Here is a 26,105-nt window from a genome sequence, read left to right as displayed (position 1 = left end):
AAAATAATTAACTTTCTTTTTGAACCTCACCGAACTTTCGTCCACGTCATTCACGAGAAGCGTCGCGTCATTTTGCAATTTAAAAATTTGCAAAATTTTTTTTTTTTTTTATAGAATAGGAAGGTGGACGAGCATATGGGGCACCTGATGGTAAGTGGTCACCAAACGCCCTTAGACATTGGCATTGCAAGAAATGTCAACCATCGCTTATAGCCAATGCGCCACCAACCTTGGGAACTAAGATTTTATGTCCCTTGTGCCTGTAATTACACTGGCTCACTCACCCTTCAAACCGGAACACAACAATATCAAGTATTGCCGTTTTGCGGTAGAATATCTGATGAGTGGGTGGTACCTACCCAGACGGGCTTGCACAAAGCCCTACCACCAGTATATTTAACGGTATATTTCATTATGATATTGAAAATGTTGGTGAAATACTAAAAGATCAAATACATTATCGGTATACCGTTTTTATCAGTAAATACAACAATTTGATCTATTTGTGTGTGTGTGTGTTACAGTGAAAAATGCCAGCAAGACGCAAGAGAGCCCATTTGGGCCGTCGAACTAATAAAGCATCAAGCATGCGTAATAACAGAGCAGAAAGAACGAACGAACAAATCCATCTAAATAACGAAAATGTGCGTGTGAGCATGTCACCATTGCACGGTGTGCTCATCGGCACATATCCAAGCAAGGCAAGGCTATTCTGAAGTCCATTCGCACAAAAAAAATATCGCAAAGGCCTTCTTTCCTCCCCGGGTCTCTTCTTCCCCAACCGCACATTGTTTTTTTGTTATCGTTTTAATTTACACGGGACTTATATCGTGTCTTCATCGCAATTTTATGGAGGAAAGTCAAGAAACCGAAATTGTAGCAAGTGTAAATAATGCAATCTTGAAAAATAAGTTAATAAATCATGTAAATTAATTCAAGTATACATTCATTACATACATTCAATATGATTTAATGATTCCAGTGTTTACTATTGACAGTATAATCAGAGAAATGATAGTATAATCATATGGTCAGCATAAAAAAAAACTATTGTTATTGAAATTCTTCAACGTAATTAGAAATAAGATCTTGATCTGTAACTATTTATTGAATATCAGAATATTTAGCCAAATATCAATTGCCTAATCTATTTAGATTATTACCTTAAAACATAATCGATTTGGTGACTACGTTTATAACCGATGATTGTGCTATTTCTGCAAATGACACTGTAATTTGAAAACATATTATAACTATAATAGATTACATAAAATAATGTCTATGGATTAAACTCCCAGTTAATGTTTATTATTTCTAATATGAAAGAATATTAAGAAATTGCGTTGTGGTATATGGAAAAATAAAAACAAAAGGTACTTAAATAATAGATCCGCCGCACGTGTAAATCAGTTGGAAATAATTTCAGATGATGAATGATGAAGAACAGATGTAATACAGATATAGTTAATAATATAACTAAATAATAAGATAAACAAAATAAAGGCATCCCATAACAACTATGAAGTATGGTTTTTATTGCCGCGATGGTCCAGGAAGCTAGCTTGTACGGCCGCAAGGTTATATGGGTTGGGTTTATTAAGATATTTTAAAAGAAACTCTCAGATGTTTTCTCAGTGTTTGGTAGTTAATAGTTTCTATTAAATTGGACTAGCCAACAGCGTTTTAAAATAAAAAAAATAACAAACAACAATAATAATAAGATTATAAAACACTTTTATAGACTTGTACAGCATTATTTTATAAGCGTAGGTACACCTAATTTAATTTAATATATTTAACTAAATTTCATATGTTGCAATTTTTATGGGAATTTTACAGACGCGTGCCACGGAAAACACGTAAAGCTTGTCTTGCGCCTGACCACTGCGATTATGTCAGATTTGCTGTCCCATCGGACTATAGGAGTGTTCTTCTGTTTGCGCACACACATACATCCTTAAGAAAGATGGCTGCTTGGACAGGATGCTGACGTCTACCGTGGCATATTTTGTTCAGGATCGTTCTGACAAATTTTGGCTATGTGCTTTTAAGGCTAACAATGTTATTTATTGAACAAAATACTGTGCTACGTATGCAAAAGTACATTTATTTTGATTTCTCAATACAATAGAGACATCGTCAATCACAATCTCATTTACTAAGACGGCGACAAAAGCATATTTTGCTGAAGAAATAGGAATTTTAAACCGAAAATGTTTTCACATTTTTTCCTGAATTTATAACCAATTTTATTGAGATTAAAACTAAGTAGACCTTGATTAAAGTATAATCTTTCACAAACAGTAAAGCAAATATTCCAAGCGTTATACGCCAGCAATTCTAACGAGCTTTTGTTCTTAAAAAGAGCGAAAGAACAACGAACGAACGAATAAGACTGAATGAGAGTCATTCAACGTGAATTAGTGACGGTATTTGAATGGTTTTTTCTTTATTTTACGTTTTTGTTATGTAAATTTCACGTTGATTTTATACAGAGTGTATTGAATTTATTCTCATGTAACTAATATAAAAATAGTAACAGCCACGGGGTTCGGTTTAGTATTTAGTAGCTGGAGTTTTCGAAAAAATTGAGAAAATATTACATAAATATAAAATTAAAATTCTCTCCAAAAAAAAAATTGCAGTCACAATTGATCCGAAGTTCTTGGTTTAAACGGATTTTACATAAGAGGTAAATGGGCAGACTGATGGGACAACTAATGAATAAATGATCACCATCGCCCATATTTGCCATTGGTGCAATATGTGTGAAGTCACTGGTACCTGCCCAGGTGGACTTGCAAAGTCCTACCGATAAGTAAATTATGAATAAGGTATGAAGTTGGAAAAAAAGCCGAGATGGCCCTGTGGTAAGAACGCGTGAAACTTAACCGATAATCGTGGGTTCAAACCCGGGCAAGCCCCACTGAATTTTCATGTACTTAATTTGTGATTATAATTCATCTCGTGCTTTACGGTGAAGGAAAACATCGTGAGGATGCAGGTTGCATGTGTCTAATTTCACTGAAATTCTGCCACATGTGTATTCCACCAACACGCATTGGAGCAGCGTGGTGGAATAAGCTCCAAACCTTCTCCTCAAAAAGAGGAGAGGAGGCTTTTAGCCCAGCAGTGAGACATTCACAGGCTGTGACGGTATGAAGTTGGTGCTACACTTCTACTGTGTTTTTTTGTTAATAGAAAAGAAAAATATTTCATGCGCAAAAACGCGATACAAGTTTCATTATATATATAGAATTCATAATATTCTTCGTTTACAAATAGCCTAAATTCATAACAGACAAAGAAAAAATGTTCGGTCCAAGGAATCTAATTACCTAAATGAATATTTACGGTAACGCAGAGAAATAAACTGGGTTATTCAGAACATGTTTCCATTGGATTAGATTACTATAGTTTATTGAGGTATTGTTACCGAAATCGACTTAGGGTTCTGTATACTAAATTGTAAAAGGAACGTGTAGGGATTATGCAACGTGAAGACATATAAAAAGTGAACGTGTTACAAAAGGAAAGCTTATATGTGGCTTGTCCGAAATACCTTTGAATGATTAGTATAGTTTTATTTATTACGGCGATTTAGTTAATCAAGATAGTTGTTATTATTAACATTATTTATTTTTAATCTATAATAGGAAGACACTATTACTTGGTGGTATGGCTGCGTGCAAGCCTGTCGGTTAGGTAGCACCCACTCTTCAAATATTCTACCGCCAAGTAATAATTTCGATTTAAGGGACATAACTTTTGGTGGCACATTGGCAATGTAAAGGGTGGTTAATATTTCTTATAGTGACAATGAGCAGTGGTGTCCGCTGACCTTCAGAGGAGACTCATTTTTCAGTCTATCTGCCTATTATAAATAAAGAAGGAAAATGTGCAAATGGTATCACAGCCTTTAGACATTGGTACTTTGATATTAAACATTCCTTACAAAGTCCATTCGCTACCAAACATGGCAGCTAAAACGTACTTATGGCTGTAACTGCTAGATGACTCGCCTTTAACACGGAAACATTGAATTGTATTAACACAGTAATGCTGTTTGGCGGTAGGATACAACGGACGGTTGGATGGTTTGTACAAACGTACAGCCAAGTTTCACTCGGAGTTATTTCTTACATTCCAATCTTTAATATTAACTTTCAATAAGTCGATGTCCTTCAATTCAAGATTAATTAAAAGTCCATAACTTTGTTAATATTTTTATTTTTCTCGTTATTATAGACATTCTGATACAATTGACGACATATATATGTTGAAATAAGTATTTCTTTAAGAAAAAATGTTTATGGAGTTTCTTGCCAAAAGATTTAATCTCCTATAAAGTTTAAGCCTCTTAAACAAATCATTAATCTATTTAAATATTCGATTAAATTGACTCGAATGGCCTGTGTACTGTGTCGATTGGTAATTAATTGCTTTCATCTCACGCTCAAACGATAGTTCAATATCGTCGCTACATCACGGTACGGAGCTGATCCCTTTGTAAGTGATCCCCTTTGCATAAACTAAGTACAATCGGCTAAATAGTAAACTGTATAGAGAAAATACAGGCCGTACTAGAATACTAAAACGTGTCAGAAGTTAAACCATGTTGGGGTAAACGTTTTACACAAATGATACGAATATGGCCGTTGCGCTTAAATTTATGATTTTATTTAATTATAAAAAAGTGTTAAGAGAGAGTAACAGCCTGTAAATGTCCCACTGCTGGGCTAAGGACTCCCTCGTTTCTTAAAAATTTTGAAGCTTACTCTATTTATATCTAATGAAGATAAATTTAGAATTTAGTTTTTTTTATATATGAAAGATCACGTCACGTCACGCTTCGAAAATTCCGTCTCGCAATAAAGACAAAAGATATAATGAGTATGAGGGGAAAAAAGAGATGGTAAGGTTATATTTCTTCGACGTGCTTTCAGTAGACGGCGCTATTTCTCTTTTTAAATATTTATCATCTGTCCAATCTATTTATGTCCATAAACTATTTTACCACAACTTTTATTTATGTATGTACTTTAATGGGATTTTTGTTGCTGCCAATTGATGAAATATTTTAGAATGATTGGGTCTCTATAGGCTATTTAAATCGCTTTCGATTTAGCAGTTGCTCAATCAATTTCGACTCATGTGATCGCGGTTTTACATGCCAGTTAATTTAGTATGTGTGTTTGTGAAAAAAAACACCTTATTTATTATGATAATATGGTATTTGTATATTATAATATTATATAAAACAAAATATTTTAGTTATATTTTCTAGTTTGGTTTTTAGTATAGTTTTTGTTTTTTACAATGTTTCAATCGCTTGTAATGTGACGTCGACTAGCCATCAGTTTTTCATCAAACTCCGGGTCCGATTGTACTGGTGTCAGGGACTCAATCACTCCGATATTGGAACGCGTACATCGATGTGATTGAATTGCTGTCGAGTTTATCGCCGTAAAGTCACGTGTTTTAGTGGAAGCGATGTTTTTCTACTGTGTTTTTTTAAAAACAAAGCAATATTCTTTTCACGTAAAAAGAAATATATTATCCAACTTACAACCTTCGATATTAGATCAAATTATCATATGTATCTAGTATCTTGATGACTACCTCATGGTTGCGTGGCTAACCGGTAAGCTTCCAAATCCTGAGGCTCTATGTTCAATTTTCGAGTCGCAGCATTAAGACTGTTAGGAAGAAATTCGTAAAGCACGTGAAGCCGTTGATACCTATGTGGAGAATCCTCCACGTAGAAAATTTAGATTCAGTTTTAATTGTATTTAATTTTGATTTACGCTTTTCTTTTGATTGAGTGCTGTCACGCCGGGTCAAATATAGACCTTACAATATCTGTCAGCAGTTATAATACTTTTTGCGAGTTTAAAAATATATGATCTTGCAAATTCGTCGAACGAAGCTGTGCCGGGTAATGATAGTTATTTATATATATTGAGCGGGAACTCTAAACCGTAGTATCTAATTTGTAAATAATCCGCTCCACAACGAGCTACCTTACCTAACCGCAAAAGTGCTTCGTATATTAACATTAAATATTAAAACGTTAATTAATCGCCTTTACGGCAAAATTTCTCGGTTAATAAGCAACTTACAAACACCTTTTAAGGACTAGCTTCGACTTAGCTTTGGTTATGAAAATAACTTCTTCTATTTATTATGAGTCTAAATGGGACTATAATTGAGGCAAGTATAAGAGCTTACTTGCATAAACTATAAGCGACATTGAGTCGTCTTCATACAAAATTACATTTAATGTAAATCATGTAAAGCTATAGAAAATATATAACACTAAAGCGGGATAGCTATAGTTTTCCTAGACTGTTTCGTATTTTATATCTAATAAACAGAAATAATCTCCGAAATATATCAGCCTAGTTTTATTTCGACCGCATTTTCTCGTGTTGAGCCTGAGTGATAAATGTTGGTGATAGAAATGACAAACAAAAGCCTCGTCGATTAATACTACTCACTAGTCAAATTCTCCCGTACAACAAATGATATGTCTACCTATGTTCTTGGCAATATTCTAGATATATTTTTGCAGGTAATAAATACGTTTCTATTTGTTACATTTATTTTCAGAACGTAAATATAACATCGCCTTTGTTACTAGTAATGTCGCATTAACATACGTAGCATGAAATTCAGAAGTGATGACTTCGTAACCGGTTTCAGGCACAGCGGCTAATTTCAAGCGAGACTAGCCAACTGCCCTAGACATAATAATATGATGAAGTCCTTCTGACCGATTTCGGGCACAGGCCGTCACGGCGATTATTCTCTGAGGAGAGTTGCCAACTGTGCGGGACATATTATGGTTTACAAGTGTAAGCAAACACAAGTGCAGTTTATCCGTCCCTTTCATAATCCGATGGGACAGCAAATCCAACAATCCGAAAAGAAATCAACGCAACCCCGAAAGTTCCTGCTTCCAGACGCCTGGATGCTAATGAGAATTTTTCCAAACTATTTACCGGCCCAACCCGGGAACCCAGGACCTCGGGATCTGATCTTCAAAGTCAGTCTTATAAGATAGATAAATAATATATTTTTTTATGTGAAGGGTAATATGCCTCATACCATTAATAAGATTTTAAATTACGAACAAACTAACCTTTTTATAACTTCAATAAGCGTAGAATCACATTGTCTACCTGTAAAAAAAAATAGTTTTAAATAGACTTTAATATATATCGGAATTCGAAACGCTCGATTAGTTCCGAGACTAACGATAAGATTTAAAACTAGTGTAAAACTTTCTTGGCGATCTTTAAAGAAAGAAGTAATACTTATATTTGCGTCGCCATATGTTTACTAAAATAGTATACAGTATTTTCACAAAAATACCATCGAGCCGCATTCGCACAGCGTGGTGGAATAAACTCCGAATCTTTCAACAATAGGAGAAAATAACTTTGCAAAACATCGTTTTTTAAAAGTAATGTAGATTAAATAAATACATGTAGACAATTAACACGACACGCCGAAGGTTATGAGTTCGATTCCCACCCAGGGCAGTCATTTGTGTGCATGAATATGTCTATTTGTCCTGAGTCTGGATTATTTATATAAGTATGTATTTACAAAAGAAAAGTAGTATATGTAGTATATCAGTTGTCCGGTTTCCATAGAACAAGCTCAGCTTAGTTTGGGATCAGGTGGCCGTGTGTGAATAATGTACCAGGATATTATTTTTATTATTATTGTATATATATTCGCATATATATATACTCGTTACCATAAGATTCCGCAGATATGGCAACATATTAACTTTATATATCATGAGGCTGAGTTTACTGCTGGTTCTTCCTGGTAAAATATACAATTCAAATCAGTGGCAGCTTTGCATTCAATGTATTATTTGTATTTATTATTGTTTTCCACTAGCTACCTGTCCCGGCTTCGCACGGTTTGAATAATGTTTATATCGCAATATATAGTATAACTGAATTAATTATCACCTAAGACTTCGTCGTGAATAGTCCGTCCATTGGTGATAATTGTATGAAAATATCTTCTGTAGTTTTTGAGTTTATCGCTATCAGACAGACAGTCAGACGCGGCGAGAGAACTTTATTTTATAATATTTAGTGATAACGATCAACGAGCACTATAGTTTGTAATCAATCGTTATTATATATTCATATTTAATGGGTTTTTTTTATAGTATAGGTAGGCGGACGAGCATATGGGTTACTGATGGCATGTGGAGACCAACGCCCATAGACATTGGCATTGTAAGAAATGTTAACTATTGCTATCACCAATGCGCTACCAACCTTGCTAACTAAGATGTTATGTCCCTTGTGCCTTACACTGGCTCATTCACCCTTCAAACCGAAATACAACAATACCAAGTACTGCTGTTTTGTGAGTGATACCTACCCATACGAGCTCGCACAAAGCATTACCACCAGTAAATGTGTTATTAACTTGTATTTAACAAACAGTGTGATCAAAATATGAATTAATAATTAATTTCAGCAGATTTATCGTTGAAATCAAAGTAGAATCGTTTATAGCAATGAGTGTACGTGTTCTTTTTTTTTTTTATATATATGCCCCAGGATGGCAAATGACTCTACTTCAGATATTATTGATCGAACTGTCAAGTAGAAAGATCTTCTATGAGTTATTTTTCTCAGAAATAATATGGTTCACTATTTAGGTAGTTTTTGTATGTATACCTTAATGTAAAACGTTTTTATTTTCATCTCATATATATAATTATTGTCATCTAGTTTTTTTTTATATATTTATATCAATCTGACATCGTTATTCCAGATTTATATAAATAAAAAATATATTTAATTTGGTATAAAAATTCTGGCGTAATAAGAAGTACCGGCTTTAGCTACACTGGCGCCCTGGGCGATCTCTTTTTTATTTAAAGACAATTTTATCTTCTTAAGTAAAAATAATAATTTTTAATGTTTATGGAACATATGAGTTATGTTATCAGCGACAAATACATATATAATTAGCTAGTTAAAAAAATATGTGAAGTCTATTATTGTCCCACTGCTAGGCTGAGATCTCCACTCGCATCCTGAATAAGAAAACTTAATGGTGCTTGCCTGGGCTTGAACTTGCAACCTTCAGTTAAGAATTTCGAATTCTAATCGCCTGGACATATATCTATTTATATCATAGTCTGGTTCTAAACGATTAATTAAATCGAATCCAAATAAGTTTTTCGAGTCACTCGACCTCAAAACATGTTAAATAAAATATGAACTGGTTAGTCCTGTGTACAGGAATCTATAATTATGTTCAACTCGAATAATATTTTTGATAAATCCTCTAAAGCCACCGATACATTTTAATTAAACGTATAAATGTATAATTACGAAAACAGCTGCACAGATTTCAATTTTAATATTCCGCAGAATCGATAACCTTAATCAGGTACTTAAAAATAATTTATTACGCTTATCGAACACTAATTTGTATACATCGTTTAACGAACGTTAAACGATGTATACAAATTTAATTTACTAAAGCTAAATCGATGGCTAAGGTACCACCTGATGGTAAGCGGTCCCCAACCTTTTTTTTATGGAATAGGAAGACGGACGACCATATGGCCCACCTGATGGTAAGTGGACACCAACGCCCTTAGATATTGGCATTGTAAGAAATGTCAACCATCGCGTACATAGCCAATGCGCCACCAACCTTGGGAAATAAGATTTTATTTATATATATTTTATTGTGATGAGTGGGTGGTACCTACCTAGACGAGCTTGCACAAAGCCCTACCACCAGTAGTACAACACTCGCAATGAAACATTAATTATGACACAACCAAAGGAACTAAGGTGACCGTTTTGCCTGTTAATTATACTGGCTCACTCATCCTTTAAAACAAAATAACAGAATACTTAATGAGCGATTGGTAGCTACCTAGATGGACTTGCACAAAACTGTACCACCGTATACGAATTTATATAATACGATATCTATTGATGTAACTGTCTGGCTGTCCATTTATTACGCTTTAACCCCAAGGACTTTCCTTCAGCCATAAAGCAACACGCGGGCGAAGACTAGAGTAGTAGTATTGAAGAATATGTAATAATTTAATCGTATATAATTAACATACCTTCGTTAGTGAATGTTTGCTACTCAGTTTCTTGTTCTTCTTCTCAGCTTTATATTTAATACAATACTATAACCTGACGAGATTGAAAATTTCATAAACGAGCCCACTTCAATATAGAATAATTAAATTTTGATATTAACGAGTTGCATAATGCAAGTGGCAACGCTTACAAGCAGTAAATAATACATGCAACAAATTAAATAGTCACCTGATTAAATATCGAGTTCAAGGAAATTAAAACTTTCAAACTTGTTTACTTTATATATCGATCCATATTCCTAACTAGTAATAAAGAACCGAAATGGCCCAGTGGTAATCGAGTTAACAGACGATAGCATGTTCGAACGACGAGCACAACTGAGTTATTATTTGTGTTAATAATAATTCATATTGTGCTCATAAATAAATGACAATATCGTTAAGTAACATGTGTTGGTTGAAATTAGGACACAAGTATAGCAACGGACCCGCATTGGAGTAGCATGGTGGAATAAACTCCAATTACTTCAGTTTTATAATAAAATTATGTGCGGTGTGCATTCCACCAGAGTACATAAATACTAATTAAGCTGTGTTTATGTATATATGTATTTCGTAAATCTGTTGTGTAAATTCGATAAAAGCATTGAATATATGTAAGGCGATGTATACAGGCTTTGGTGATCTTGTTGTTATACCTTTTTTTTTTAAATAAGGCACATAAATAAAAGATAAACGTTACCGTATAATTTCTGTAACTTCATTTAATAAACATTTACTGTAATTTGGATACACTGTAATAATGCATGTTGTGTTTGCTTTGATAATGTTGTATATTAACTTGTATAATAATATCTGTAAATTTAGTTTCAATTAACAGTATGTATCATAAGCATTAAGCTAGCAAAACTAAATAAATAAATATAATTTGGTTCTATTTAATACATTTACAGCCATAACTGATGCATAATTTTATATATCTCCAATCAAATTCTATTAAATATAACATTAAGTAAGAAGTTATAGCACAGGCGGCGTTTGCGATTTTTTTTTTCATTTCTGCTACTAGGTAGTAAGGTTTTGTGCAAGCCCGTCAGGTTAGGTACCATCCACGCATGAGATATTCTACCGCTAAACAGCAATACTTAGTATTGTTGCGTTCCGGTTTGAAGTTTGAATGAGCCAGTGTATCTAAATGCACAAGGGACATTACGTCTACGTTCCCAAGGTTGATGGCGCATTGGCGATAAAAGGAAAGGTTAATATTTCTTACATCGCCAATGTCCATGGGCTTTGGTGATTACTTAACGTTAAGTGGCCCATTTGCCCGTCCGCCTACCTAAAATATTAAAAAAAATGTAAATGTCCGACAGCCTTCTTTTGAGGAATATATAGAACTTATTTCAACAATCTGCTGCAATGTGACAGATTATATAGTCCATTAGCAAATCGTCCCAGCTTCACACTGATAGATAAGAAAAATGTATTTTGGATATGATTTGCGTACAATCCGCTCTTAGTGAGCGTCTACGTCGAGGAAGGAGCAACTATGAAAAATTTCAAGTCAATCGGGCGGATAGTTTAGTCGTCGTAATGTGTGATATTTCGCTTATATATACATATATAGATTGTGGGTTTAGATTATAAACCACAAATAATGCACATAAAATGACCTGATTTAAACCCAAAATCTACAAATAAAATTCACGTGTTTTAAGCGCTGGGCCATTTGGTCCCGACCAAATGTTATATTAAACTTATGAATAAAATTAATGTATTCATTTAAACTTCTGAATTAATAACTACTGAAATTTGCCTCCATATTAGAATCTACAGACCGAATTGTTTCCATTTAATCTCTAAAAGTGCTTATAAATTTACTTGAGCGAAGTATACAAGGATTTGAATTTTATTTGACATAAACCAAGACAGTGATGGCCAATAAAACGCTGAAGGTAGATGTCGTAGTAAGATGTCGTGTAGACTACCTTGTCAAAAGTTAATATTATGTAAGTGATTGTATAAGCTGGGGCACAAAATAGTCTGTCTGGATTTAGACTGCTTCTTACTAACTTATTTTTTATGATAGCTTCTATTTATTATTTATATATATATATATATACATAGGGTATATCATATATAACAGTAACAGTAACAGCCTGTTAATGTCCCACTGCTGGGCTAAGGCCTCCTCTCCCTTTTGAGGAGAAGGTTTGGAGCCTATTCCACCACGCTGCTCCAATGCGAGTTGGTAGAATACACATGTGGCAGAATTTCAATGAAATTAGGCATATGCAGGTTTCCTCACGATGTTTTCCTTCACCGTCAAGCACAAGATGAATTATAATCACAAATTAAGCACATGAAAATTCAGTGGTGCTTGCCCGGGCTTGAACCCACGATCATCGGTTAAGATTCACGCGTTCTAACCACTAGGCCATCTCGGCATTTTCATATATCATATATGAACGGCAATAATGTAAATAGGATAGATATATAGTATATGTAAAAAAACTTAATTTATGATGATTAAGATACGAAGTGAGTTCTTAGAGAAGAAAGCAACACCTTGCCTTTTACATGTGCAGTCGTACTTATGTAGTTACGTATTATGCACTTGTTATACAAACGGCTATGTGTAAGGTCGCGTAGACGTTTTACTTCGACTAAGCCCACTAACCTATCAAACTTATAAAAAGTCTAAGTATATACTTAGTCTATATTTATAGTATATACTTATAAGTATATATGTTGTTGGATATATGGAAAATCACCTTTTGGACGAGTACTGAGACTTAAGTCAGTTAAAGGACTCAAGGTTCTACTAAGATATTTGAAAGGAATTTTGTAGAAATCAATAAATTATGAGGAACAATATTATTAATAAACAGACTTATTTTTTTTTTTATTCTGTAAGAATGAGCAAACAAGGAGGCTCACCTTGTGGAAAGTAACTACCACCGCCATTGGACACCTGAGGGCTTGCAGGTGCGTTGCTGGAGAGCAAATACAAATTTAAAAAAAAAGAAATATTTACGCAAAATGGTTCTTTTTTACTTTCTTAAAAATGATATATCCTTTTAACATTTTTTATCCTTTTCTATACACGCAAAATTTCATGATTATCCGTTAAGTAGTAAATATAAAATTGAACAAACAAACAAATTCACTTTCGTGATTATTATATTAATATAGTCTGTAAAACCTTATTATAAAATATGTATAAATCTACGCACACAGGCGTTCAAAGCTCCGATGTTCTCAGCAATCAAAATTTATGCCCTTCCGTTCGAATAATGAAAGTTTATACTAGTTCAGCTAATGGCTACACAAAGCCAGCTCTTAAAAATCAACATTTATGCGAACTATTATTACAGTCTGTTACAAATTAAAATATAGCTGTTACATATTTGCGATTTTCCATATTTTAATAGTCATTTACAAATGGATTCTATTCTTTTTAAATGATGACGCATATATTTTGTTTTCATTTTAAAACGCATAGCGCCGTCTTACCGCCTGGAGAGGTCATTATAAGCCCAGAGAAACAGAATTGGGATTAATTATAACATCAGGTATAATCATAAATTTGACAATAAATATGGTTGCAGTAAAATCTATCTCTAGACTTTTTTGCACCTAAATTGTGCGGGTTTCAAAAATACATTAAAGCATTTTTTTGTAAATATTTAAGAATACAGTTTATTATTTTTTCCTGAATTACTAAACCATTTTTTTTAATTAGTAATGGCCAACTAAGCTTAACATTAACTCTAGTAGAGTCTACTTACGCTGTCTGTGTACGAATTGTGGAAATATTACAGTCTAGCTTTATTTTTGTATAATAATGTACTGCTTTTACTGACTGTAGTTAGTTATGTGCCAAATAAATAACTAAGCCATGCGTCAAAAACGATTCACATAATATTTTGATGTCTTAAAGACAGTTTAGTAAATATGTATGATCTATGAATATCGTAGACGAATTTAATTTAATCATTAATGATAATTACCATACGATTATTACAAAACAGATTAAAAATTTGAACGAATGACATCTTCAAATGTACATTTTACTGAGGTAGCAATCTAAATGAAATATATAATCTTATTGCTCCCCAGAGATATGTACAACCTTCAAGTAAGGCTACGAACACATCTGTGGAACCAAGCGACAGTAGCCGTGACAACGCCTAGCGCAAGCCCGCCTCACCTGCAAGGCATACATTATTGCCACTTAATTTGATATCCTTATACATATATAGTTTCCTAGATACTTTTAGTAATATAACGAACGTTGATATCATTTTATCAACACATCAACAATTTACTTTTTTATATATTTTACCTACATAGTACTGATACTGCAGACTACCGCTACATCAACTTCTCTCCCTTTAAAAGCTATTAAGTCAATACGCAAGATACTAGTACCCTTTAATTTTATACAAGCTACCGTTCATCAACACGCACATACTTAACTATGCACACAGGTCTAAGCAAGTAAGCAAAGTGGTACTTGAGTTTTAAGTCGGGGTTTACTTAAGCACAGACCACCAACAGACCAAACGTTACGCAATGGTACATTACCGACTCCTTACTCACTCGAAATCATAACATGCTCACGGAAACAAACACGAAACAACAACGGTATTGTTTAGTAAACTTTGAGTTGTTATCAACAAGCTGTACAAAATATCTAGACCCGCAGACTTGAAGCACGAGTGAAACTAGGTTACCTGAGTAATTGCTAGATTAGACATGTCAAAACTGTATATAGGAACTTTTTAAGATTCTAGTTTACAATTCTAAAGAAGCCGATTAAATTTTTAGATCCCATTAAATGTTTAAAATAAATTGACCTACAATTTGCCCGTTGGCCTATCTAATAAAACAATTAATTACTAATCTATGTAATGATTTGTATTAGTATTGTAAGAAATATGTAGCATTACATGAAATTCTCGCATGTTGCGTCTATAGACTAAATTTAAAGCGACCAAAACTGCGAAATGCAGTTATTTATATGATGGTGTCAAATACTAAAACCTTCTCCGAAGCGCGCTGCATATTCTGTGACAAGTTTTATGAATATTGATTTAGTAATTATTTCATTTATTAGTATAGATATATATTTTTAGTATAACCATAGGATGTAATGTCGCTTGTATTGACACTGGCTCGGGGTGTTACCAGACCGTCACGGTAGCATGCGCAAGCGATCCCGTGGCGCTCCTCGTTAAGACAGAAAGGGTACCGCTGATTTCTTTGTGAGTAATTCGAAGTTCAGAGCGCACTCGGAGCTTTCGACACCGGCGACCTGCACATCCCCCCCCCCCCCACTGTTTCCGTGGGAGTAACGTGTAATACCTTTTACCAGCGATAAAAAAGGGTGTTACTAGACCAATCGATCGATCTATGAATTGGTGCAGTAGCGTCGATCGACTTTGGTTGTTCCATTCTACCATCGATCGATTGAGTCGTCTGGCAATACACACTTACTCAGTCATACTGGAACAAATAAACAAAATATAGTAATGTTAGTAAAAATAGTAATGTTAGTACGATACAATAACAACTAATAACAGACTAATTTTTTTTATATAGAATAGGAAGGCGGACGCGTATATGGGCCACTTGATGGTAAGTGGTCACCAACGCCCATAGACATTGGCATTGTAAGAAATGTTAACCATCGCTTACATCACCAATGCTCCACCAACCTTGGGAACTGAGATGTTATGTCCCTTGTGCCTGTAATTACACTGGCTCACTCACCCTTCAAACCGGAACACAACAATACCAAGTACTGCTGTTTTGCGGTAGAATATCTGATGAGTGGGTGGTACCTACCCAGACGAGCTTGCACAAAGCTCTACCACCAGTATACTATTCCAATCGAAGGGATAAAAATAAACAAACCTAAAATTAGATTGATATATTGCTGTGATGTGATTTCCTTATATTTTTGCTACATTATGCACTACATGGCTTTCGATCAGGCTACAGCACCGTGGACCACATCCATACTATTCGGCAGATTGTGCAGAAGACCGAAGAGTACAATCAGCCGCTATGTATGGCATTTGTGGACTACGCGAAAGCCTTCGACTCCATCGAAACCTGGGCAGTGCTCGACTCATTGCAAAGATTTCATATCGACTGAAGATGTATCGAGGTACTGAGATGTCTGTACAACGCCGCTACAATGACTGTCCACATCCAGGACTGTAAGACGAAGGCGATCAAACTGCGCGAGGGGTGAGACAGGGGGATGTAATACCCCGAAACTGTTCGCCAACGCGTTGGAAGACTGGGTATGGAGTCAATGTTAACGGCGAGTACATCTCACACCTTCGATTTGCCGACGATATCGTCATCATAGCAGAGTCGCTGGAACAACTCACCGAAATGCTGCGTAGCCTAGGCGAGTCTTCCCGGTGTGTCGGTCTCGGTATGAACTTGGACAAGACCAAGGTCATGTTCAATAGGCATGTCGTGCCGGGACCGATATACGTCGAGGGGAAACCTCTCGAAGTTGTTAGTGAATATACCTACCTAGGACAGATAATACAAGTCGGTAGGAACAACTTCGAGAAGGAAGCCGATCGAAGAATTCGCTTGGGATGGGCAGCATTTGGCAACCTTCGTCAAGTCCTCAAGTCGTCTATACCGCAATGTTTGAAGACGAAAGTCTTCAACCAATGCGTCTTACCTGCCATGACATACGGTGCCGAAACGTGGACACTAACTGCGGGACTAGTCCACAAATTCAAAGTCGCTCAGCGTGCTATGGAGCGAGCTATGCTCGGAGTATCTTTGAAGGATAAGATCAGAAATGCGATTATCCGGAAAAGAACCGGAATCACCGACATAGCTTGCAAAATTAGCAGGCTGAAGTGGCAGCGGGCTGGTCGCGTATGTCGTAGGACCGATGGCCGTTGGAGCAGACGAGTCCTAGAGTGGAGACCGCGAATCGGCAAGCGCAGCGTAGGGCGCTCTCAGCGTAGGGCGGACCTTAAGAAGGTGACGGGCACCAACTGGATGCGGAAGGCGGAGGACAGGGAGCTTTGGCGCACCTTGGGAGAGGCCTATGCTCAGCAGTGGACAACGATTGGCTGTTGATTGATTGATTGATGCACTACAAACATATCTTGATTAATATATCTTAATTTATAACAAAACACTGTTCCACATAACTACTAATAACCACTTTAATTTTACTTCCAAAGTTCTGATATTAACTTCGCCGATATTCCAGGCCCCATTTTTACGCAATTGTATAATGAAAATGATATCGCATTAATTCAATATTGAAGATGTTTAGTCGTGTTTACTTCTCTTGTGGTTGGAATAGGCTATCGCGTCTTTGTACACAGTGGTTTCGCTCACCCAGGCGGGCTAGCACAAACCCAACTAAATCATAATGATTAATTGTTGCCAATAATGTCGTAAGTTACGTGACTGTATGTATGTTTATTATTATTTGAACCTGTTCACACAAAGATACGATAGACCAACCCCTGACGATGATTGTAGGGGTCGGATAGTCGTATAATTTTTATTTCATCCGAAGATCTATCAAATACGTTTTGTTGACATAACCTAGTTGAAAATGACTTACAAATATATTTGTGCAAAATCTAATAAATGATATCTTGAATAAAGTAATGGTAAAAAAAACAATTAATTAATACACTCTTATGAATAATAAATATTAATTTATACTTTTATATTATAATTAAAGTAGCCTATCGCTACTGTAACTTCAAAAAGTCATAAGTCCATGTTTATATTTTAAAAATTGAGTCCTTCAAATGTTACAAGGTTTTGTGGAAAATTTAAAGATGTAAGAAAAAATCTGGGAGCTTCATTGACCATTACAGTTATATGTATTACGATATAAAACTTTTATGTAGTATATTATTCTGCCCGTGCGAAATCGAAACGGATATCTAGTAAATGAATATAATAATAAAATCTCTCCAGCCTTATAATATAATATGGAATACTCTATGCATTTCAGACATACCTAAAATTAGTTGTTGTCTAGTTCGGCAAAAAAAATTGTGTAGTAATTAATAACAATATTAAAACCGTTTTAGGACAGAAACGTAACACATAGAAACGTGACACTTATTCTATTGATTCTATTTTAAAACTAATTATTTAAAACCAGGCATAAGTTAAATAGGTTTTAAAATAGGTTTTAAATTTCAAATTTTAATATTACGAAAAGTTATTCAAGACATATATACAAAATTAGTTCCTTGTGTTAATTAAACCCCTTAAAATCCTATATTACTTTTATCAATTTAACACATAGCAGGACCGGCCTCGGTTCCACGATTTAATTATTACGATATTGCTCTCGTCTGCAACTTGATAATGGTATTATTTCCATTTGAAACACCTTTCGACTTTATTAAGCTCATTCTTTGGAATGAATATTAATTTTTACTTTAGTTTTTTTTTATATTACGTGTTGATGTTGTACGAGTATATCCACCATTACATTTTTATGATAAAAAAAGTATGTATAGAGATAGCCTATATAGGCCAGTGGTTAGAACGCGTGAATCTTAACCGATGGTCGTGGGTTCAAACCCGGGCAAACACCACTGAATTTTCATGTGCTTAATTTATGTTTATAAATCATCTCGTGCTTGACGGTGAAGAAAAACATCGTGAGGCAACCTACATCTAGTAGTCTAATTTCATTGAAATTCTGCCACATGTGTATTCTACCAACACGCATTGGAGCAACGTGGTAGAATAAACAGGCTGTTACTGTTATATATTATATAAATATAATTGCATGTCTGCAACACTATGATAACAATACAAACCGATACCAAATTTGAATACATATACATTAAATAAAATATGTCTTTATAATATATATATTTATTCATAAACAATTTGAACAAAATTAAAATTTAAAAGAAACATTTGATCGAATCAACAAAAGTTTAAAGTACGTAAACTTAAACTAATCAACTCGTGTGAACGCGGTTTAAGTATTTCATAAATATTTTAACCCAAATTCAACAAAACTTCAACAAATTGTTCATACCTTGTATTAAGTTTCTTATGCCTGTAATTACTTAAATATCAAATAGTTTAACTATAAGTTGTTAAGCCTTTATTACGTTCACGTTATTTCTAAACGCAAGCCTGCTTTTTGACATTTAAACGGCATATCCCAGTAACCGAGATCTGTTCGCGGAGTTTAAAATAGCATTTTAATGGGCAAAGTTACCTCATTAAACCAAGGCTTTGCAATAAACTCTTATTAAAATAGAATACCTTTACTAAACGCGTGGAACATATATCAGGTTACACGTTGATTGGAAGTCTATTTATGGAGTTGTTCTCAGTTGTTATCAGAAAGTTTTGATTAGAAATAAAATGAAAACTCTTGCTCGAGGAGATAAAAGTATATACTTACTACTTACACTAGCGGTAACATAAAAAAAAAACTTTAACAAAAGAATACGGATGATAACGGATGTGCCAAGGTAGCGCCGTGGTTCGAACACGTGATTTTTAACCGAAGGTTGCGGGTTCAAACCCAGACAAGCAACACTGAATTTTCGTACTTAATTTATGTTTATGATTTATCGCTCGCAAGTATATAATAAAATTGCGATGGAACCTGAATGTGTCGGATGAAAATCTGCCACGTATGTGTCTCACTAAACTTCGTCCGATCTGTGCGATGGAATAAACTCAAAACGTTCCACTCAAAATATAGGCGGTCTGGCAATAGTCCTGTTACTTTACTAGAATCACTATGTCCACGTTATGTTATGTATATAAAATTATTATTTAATTATAATCAACTGAAAAATTAGAAGTCACCCGCGTACATTATATTATAATATAAAAACAATGCTCTACCATCTTAAAACTTATTCATTGTATCATTGAATCAATTGACTCGGTATTAGAACATTTAACTAAATATTTTTCATTAAAAATATTTCAATGGTTTCCGAATAACGCCTGCTCTAGTATATATGTATATGGCAATAATATAAACAGAAGTACACGATACTTATGATAATAATATAACGTATATAACATTGAATTTTCAGATTTATATTCAAATAAAACATAATATAAGCAGCTCCGCGTCAAAGTTGTCAATTTTAGTGCGGTTAAAAGTTTTTACGTCTACCCCTTTGATAAGGGTTAGGCTGACAGTTCGGTTAGGTTCAGAAGTAGCTCATCAAAGATGTAAATATTCGAAACCTTTATATGCGAAATGTATTAAGACTATGTACATGAAGTTTCGATAGGATGAATAAAGACCTAAAGTCTGTCTAAGTAAAGCCTGAAAATCCTTTAATTATGAATCTTTAATTGTGTGGCGTATGCTATCCATTGTTTGCAATATCGCGTTATACAATTGTTTGTATATTACATCGACAAGAGCCCTGCGTACGTTTGCTGATCTGCGGTCTCCACTCAAGGACTCGTACCAGCCCATTATCATTTCAGTCTGCTAATTTTGCAAGCAGTGTCGGTCTATTTGAATTATAGATATGAAATATTTAAATTAATAGGTAGCAGCGGTAATCTAACATAAAAAGATGGTTATTTTAGGTTAGAAATAGGCGGTTATTTTGAAATAACACCATACTCACAAATCAAAGACAGACACTTCAATTTTATTAATTTATATAGATGCTAAATGGCATAAATAATTTGTAAAATGTTACGAGAAGGGATCGTCAAATGTTGCCACAATTTGCTCGCATTAGCATTTAGCAGTTTCTCTGACATGAGAAATGTGTCGACGTACGACACGTAAAACAACTTATCCCAGAGAATTAGTAATTTAATTCGAGAAAATAGGTCACTTCTTTAATGTATTCGCTGTTGTAATTTTGTTTTTTATTTGTATTATTTTTCTGTCTTTCCAGAAAGTTCTTATAATATTTCAACATATTTAGCTTGTTAGGTTTACTATTTTGTAGTTGTTATATTATTGTTTTGTTTAACATCTCATTATATTACACTGAGTATTTTTTCTAACCATATTTTACTTGTATGATACTAATGACGAACAACATACATACAAAGAACGAAAAAAAAGAAACTTTCTTTTAATAACAAGGAAATGGGCTCTAATAAAATTAGTTATAACTTTTTTTTGTAAATAGTTGCGTTTTTCAGCACTTAGATAGATTTCATTCCTGAAAGGCCGTCAATGCCTTGCAAGCCCTCCGGTGATGCAGACGTCCATAGGTGGTTTTTACCAGGTAGGTGGTTTTTAGCAGGTGAGCCTTCTGCCCGTTTGCCTCTTTACATAAAACCTTATTTAAATACAAAATTTGAACAAAATCTTTAGAACCGTTTCCGAGTTACACGAAAGAAATTTACATGCAAGAATTGCTTATGTAATATAACAGGCACGAAACAGAAATCTATTAATTATTGCGATTGGTGCTTTATAATTTTTTTTAGTGTTTCACATGAGTGTAATATTGACGGCAATATTTACTGAATTCTAGACTTGGCAAAGATTTTAGGCTATAAAAAGTAATGTTTATCACAAAAACTCTTTTGTCGGTTTGGAATAACTTATTATTTAAATTTATTTTACGCTATTATTTATAATAAAAACAATAATAAATATCCATAGGACGTTTCTAAGGTTCGCGTCGAACATTATAATATTATTTACATTAATTAAATAAAACATCAACATTCAATATGTACACTATAGCTATCACAAATAATAGAACCCGGAACAACAATCTCGAATCGACAATTGCAACAAACTTGCAACACTGTTACATTATATTATGCAAATCTGTGACCGACTTCATTCATATTAACATTCACTGAACGAATTTTTGTTCAAATATAAATTTTATCTTAAAATTAAACTAAAAATCAATCCGTCGTCAATATTTATTAAGGAAAGAAACCAAATATCGAAATCCACCAATTAGACCATGAAATCCACCATCATTAGACCTGCTCGCTAGTACCATATTATTATATTTCAAATAAATTTAATTTCTTTGTAAAATATGTCACTATCAATACACATTATAAAACGAAGTACCTTCGCCGCGTATGTTCAGATATTCTACCGCAAAACAGCAGTATTTGGTATTGATGTGTTCCGGTTTGAATTCAATTAATTGGTTAATTACAGGCACAAGGGACATAACATTTTAGTTCCCAAGATTGGTGGCGCATTGGCGATGTAAGCGATGGTTAACATTTCTTACAATGCCAATGTCTATGCGGGCGTTGGTAACCACTTACCATCAGGTGGCCCATATGCTCGTCCGCCTTCCTATAATATAAAAAAAATGTTTGTCGCGATAAATTCCAAATCTACTGAACGGATTTTCATACGGTTTTCACCAATAGACGGAGTGATTCATGAAGACGGTTTATTTGTATAATTATATGATAAAAACGTTTTATGGTGACCCTTATTCTACCAGTGCGAAGCCGAGACGGGCAGCTGTACACCATGGTTGAAAAAAAAATAGTTGGAAAGTTGGAAGATATATTTTATATAAATTAAGCTTCACATACAGCAATTGCCGACCAGGACACATTTTTTGTAATAAATAAAAAAAACTTACTAAAAATGTATTGTCGCTGAGCAGCGAGCGATTACCTTCAGTTAGTAATTATTTCCTTGGTCGGTGAAGTCGTGAGCGAAACTGTTCGCAAATTTTAATAAGTATTATAGAATGCACACGCTCACCACTTATTTTATAAATAACAAAGCGAAATTTAAAATTAGAAAGAGATAAAAATACGATATGAATATCACTGTCACGGTCATACATTTCGCGGTCAACATGTTTAAGTTCACAGCACAATGAAAGCTATATGAAGCATAAATTAAATTTAAATTAATTAAATATGCTGGATGGCTCGCAGATAGTATATCCTAATCATAACTAACATTATCAATGTAAATGCGAGTTAGTTTGTTTATTAATTTATGTGTTTGTTTGATTTGCTTTCACGTCTTAACTCAACCGCTCATTATGAATTTTCGCAAACACGTTGTCAAGGGCACAGAAAATCCCCCCCTTACACGCGGGTGGGAACAGGTATCTAACAATTTATTATGTATATTTAAATTATTAACATACATATGTAAATTGGAAGAAAAGAATAACTACTGGCTTTCAAGTTCGTTCTTCTTGGTAGAATCTACGTTTCCGGTGGTAGCTTTACATTTTATTTAATATCGTAACACGACGATTGGTTTTATGAGCGAATTGAATAAAGAATATTATGATTTAATTCAACTGCCTAGTATAAAATGAGCAATAAGAATCATACAATTTACAATTAATAAATGCAAATTAAGTTTCGACAATCATATATCAATGAATAAAACTAATAAAAATATCAAAAAAATAATTAACAGTATTCATTTTACAAACGAATGAACATCAAAAGAATTGTTGACATCTCATTGAATGAAAAAAATAAAGAACGAACAAATTATTTACGGAACGAAATGCAATTTAAATAAATAATTTAATTTCAGATACATTTAATATAAAAAGCGATTGATATTATTTGATATTAATAACGATCGATTGAAAGAGGTATATAGCTATTACATAATGATATGAAATATTGCTTTTGATAATTAATTTTAATATTTAAAGTACGTACACGAATCAAAATAGCCACTCTAAGGCGGTTTTGATATTTCGCGAATGAAATCCGAAGTGACTTCTTACAGAATAGCGCTGCTGAGCTATAGGGATTTTGTAAGAACAAACTCGAAACTCACCGCAGAAATCGGTCTTGAAATGCCAAAAAATTATATGCGATATCAAAATAGCATAGGTAAGTAACGAAGCGAGTTCATACAGAGTATTCAGTCTTTTTTTTATAGAATAGGAAACGGACGAGCATATGGGCCACCTGATGGTAACTGGTCAACAGTTCCCATAGACATTGGCATTGTAAGAAATGTTAACCATCGGTTACATCACCAATGCGCCACCAACCTTGAAAACTAAAATGTTATGTGCATTGTGCCTGTAATTACACTGGCTCACTCACCCTTCAAACCGGAACACAACAATACCAAGTACTGCTGTTTTGCGGTAGAATATCTGATGAGTGGGTGGTACCTAACCAGACGAGCTTGCACAAAGCTCTACCACCAGTAAATAAATGTCTAAATGATCAGTCATAAATTTACATAACATTTTTAATTACGTTAAATTATTTAATTATTATTATTATACTACTAGTTAGTATAATAATTAGATTTTAAGACATTAAAAATTAAACTTCTGAAACGATAAAACCTGTGTTTTGATACGATGTGTGGTAGATGGGAATCAGATGACTCAAAAAACCCGTTACAATGGCAAACTATTATTAACTGTTATTTATAACGCCATTTTAGATTTTTTTATTACGAGAAAATATTAGTTTTTTGTTTGAACGCACCTGTATCTAGAAATTTTACTCGGAATCGAATAATTCTTCCTGCATTTGATAGCCCAATTCTTGAGTAACCGCGCGAAGTATTCAGTGATTCATACAATAAATATATAGAATTAAATTTGTACTTATTACAGATTTTGCATTGACAGTTAATAATAAAAGGTATTTAGTAAAACATTTTGGTCGGGCATAACTAATACAATAATTCACTATTTTTTTTTATTATAATAGTAGGCAAATATTTATGTACATAAAATATTTCTATCAAAATTATGTCGATTGACAAAAAAAAAACAAATACTTTTTTAATGACCACTTACAAAATAGTCAAAGACAAATTCGCATACGTCTACTAACATGTTGCTTCCTGTTAGCATAACAGATTATATAAAATACATGATAATTACTTACTCATACAAACACATTACATAATCTTGTAAGCAAATTAATATATACTAAAACATTATGTATTGTGAAATGTCAATTTATGATCATGAGTCCATTACTGTTGGAGAAAAAAAGCAACTAAATTAAGTCAATGAATTTTTTTCTCTGTCATCGGTTCATATAAAAATAATCGCACATAACGATCGTTTTTTCCTTTTTTTTAATTATACGTACAATAGAAGGAGTAGAGCTCACATCATACAGTTCGATTTTTAATTTATACCGAGCGTCAACAAATACACATATTTTGTAATAATCAATAAGTTTTATATAAAATAATAATCACTTGGACAAGATAATAATTTATTATAAAGTTCAAAATTATTCAATATAAAATTTAATTATCGAGTAATAAATGTTGTAAGGTGAAGTTTATAAAACGTTAACGAAATTTCAAGTTTCAATGTAGCGTTAAATTATCCTTTCATAAAGTCCGCCATTTATATTACACGAAAATGGATTTTCATTTTGAAATCATTTATTTTTAATTATTATTTAGGAATAAAACAATCTTTATTCAGTAGGTTCTTATACAGACTTTTTATTTGTTATTTTATAAGTTAATCGAATGAGTTTGGAATTTGGATTCTATTAAGAATCCTACTAGAAAGTCAGTAAATACTATTCTATGAAATATAAATTGCGCACACGAATAAAACAAGGGTAAATAAAAGACACAAAGAAAGGCTTTGTTCTTTGTGCCATGGTTATGTGATAAATATATTTATTTATGTCCATTAAGAGGTAATGTACGTAGTTGTCCTTATTTGAATATGCCGTTGCGTTTCGATTACGTAAAAAAATATGTTCCCTTAGTATTGTGTTACTTAATATTCAGTGATGGATAGCTTAGAAAAAAAAAACAAATTCAGAGGGTAATCTGTATATTTATTCCTATTAAGTACTTCTAATTGTTTTATTTAAAAAAAAAAAAATATAAACCATCTCTTGGACTCTCAATGCGAGTGTAATTACAGGCACAAGGGACATAACATCTTAATTCCCAAGGTTGGTGGCGCATTGGCGTTGCGAGGAATGCTTAATATTTCTCACATCGCCAATGTCTATGGGCAGTGGTGAC

At 33.7% G+C, this 26,105-nt stretch overlaps 1 protein-coding gene across 3 annotated transcripts in view; it reads right to left on the bottom strand.

Moving 5' to 3' along the window:
• The window catches only part of LOC126777380 (uncharacterized), a 143,630-nt gene that overhangs the window by 52,402 nt on the left and 65,123 nt on the right, over positions 1–26,105 (bottom strand). Inside the window, exon 2 of one of the 3 annotated variants that reach the window (XM_050500427.1) lies at positions 7,145–7,184. The exons of the other annotated variants lie outside the window; for them this stretch is intronic. The gene's annotated coding sequence lies outside the window, so the exon portion shown is untranslated. The remainder of the gene's footprint in view (positions 1–7,144; positions 7,185–26,105) is intronic. 3 annotated transcript variants of the gene reach the window in all.

This window comes from Nymphalis io, chromosome 2 (assembly GCF_905147045.1).
Source record: "Nymphalis io chromosome 2, ilAglIoxx1.1, whole genome shotgun sequence".
Lineage (NCBI taxonomy): Eukaryota > Metazoa > Arthropoda > Insecta > Lepidoptera > Nymphalidae > Nymphalis > Nymphalis io.
This window is presented reverse-complemented; position numbering and strand designations above follow the sequence as displayed.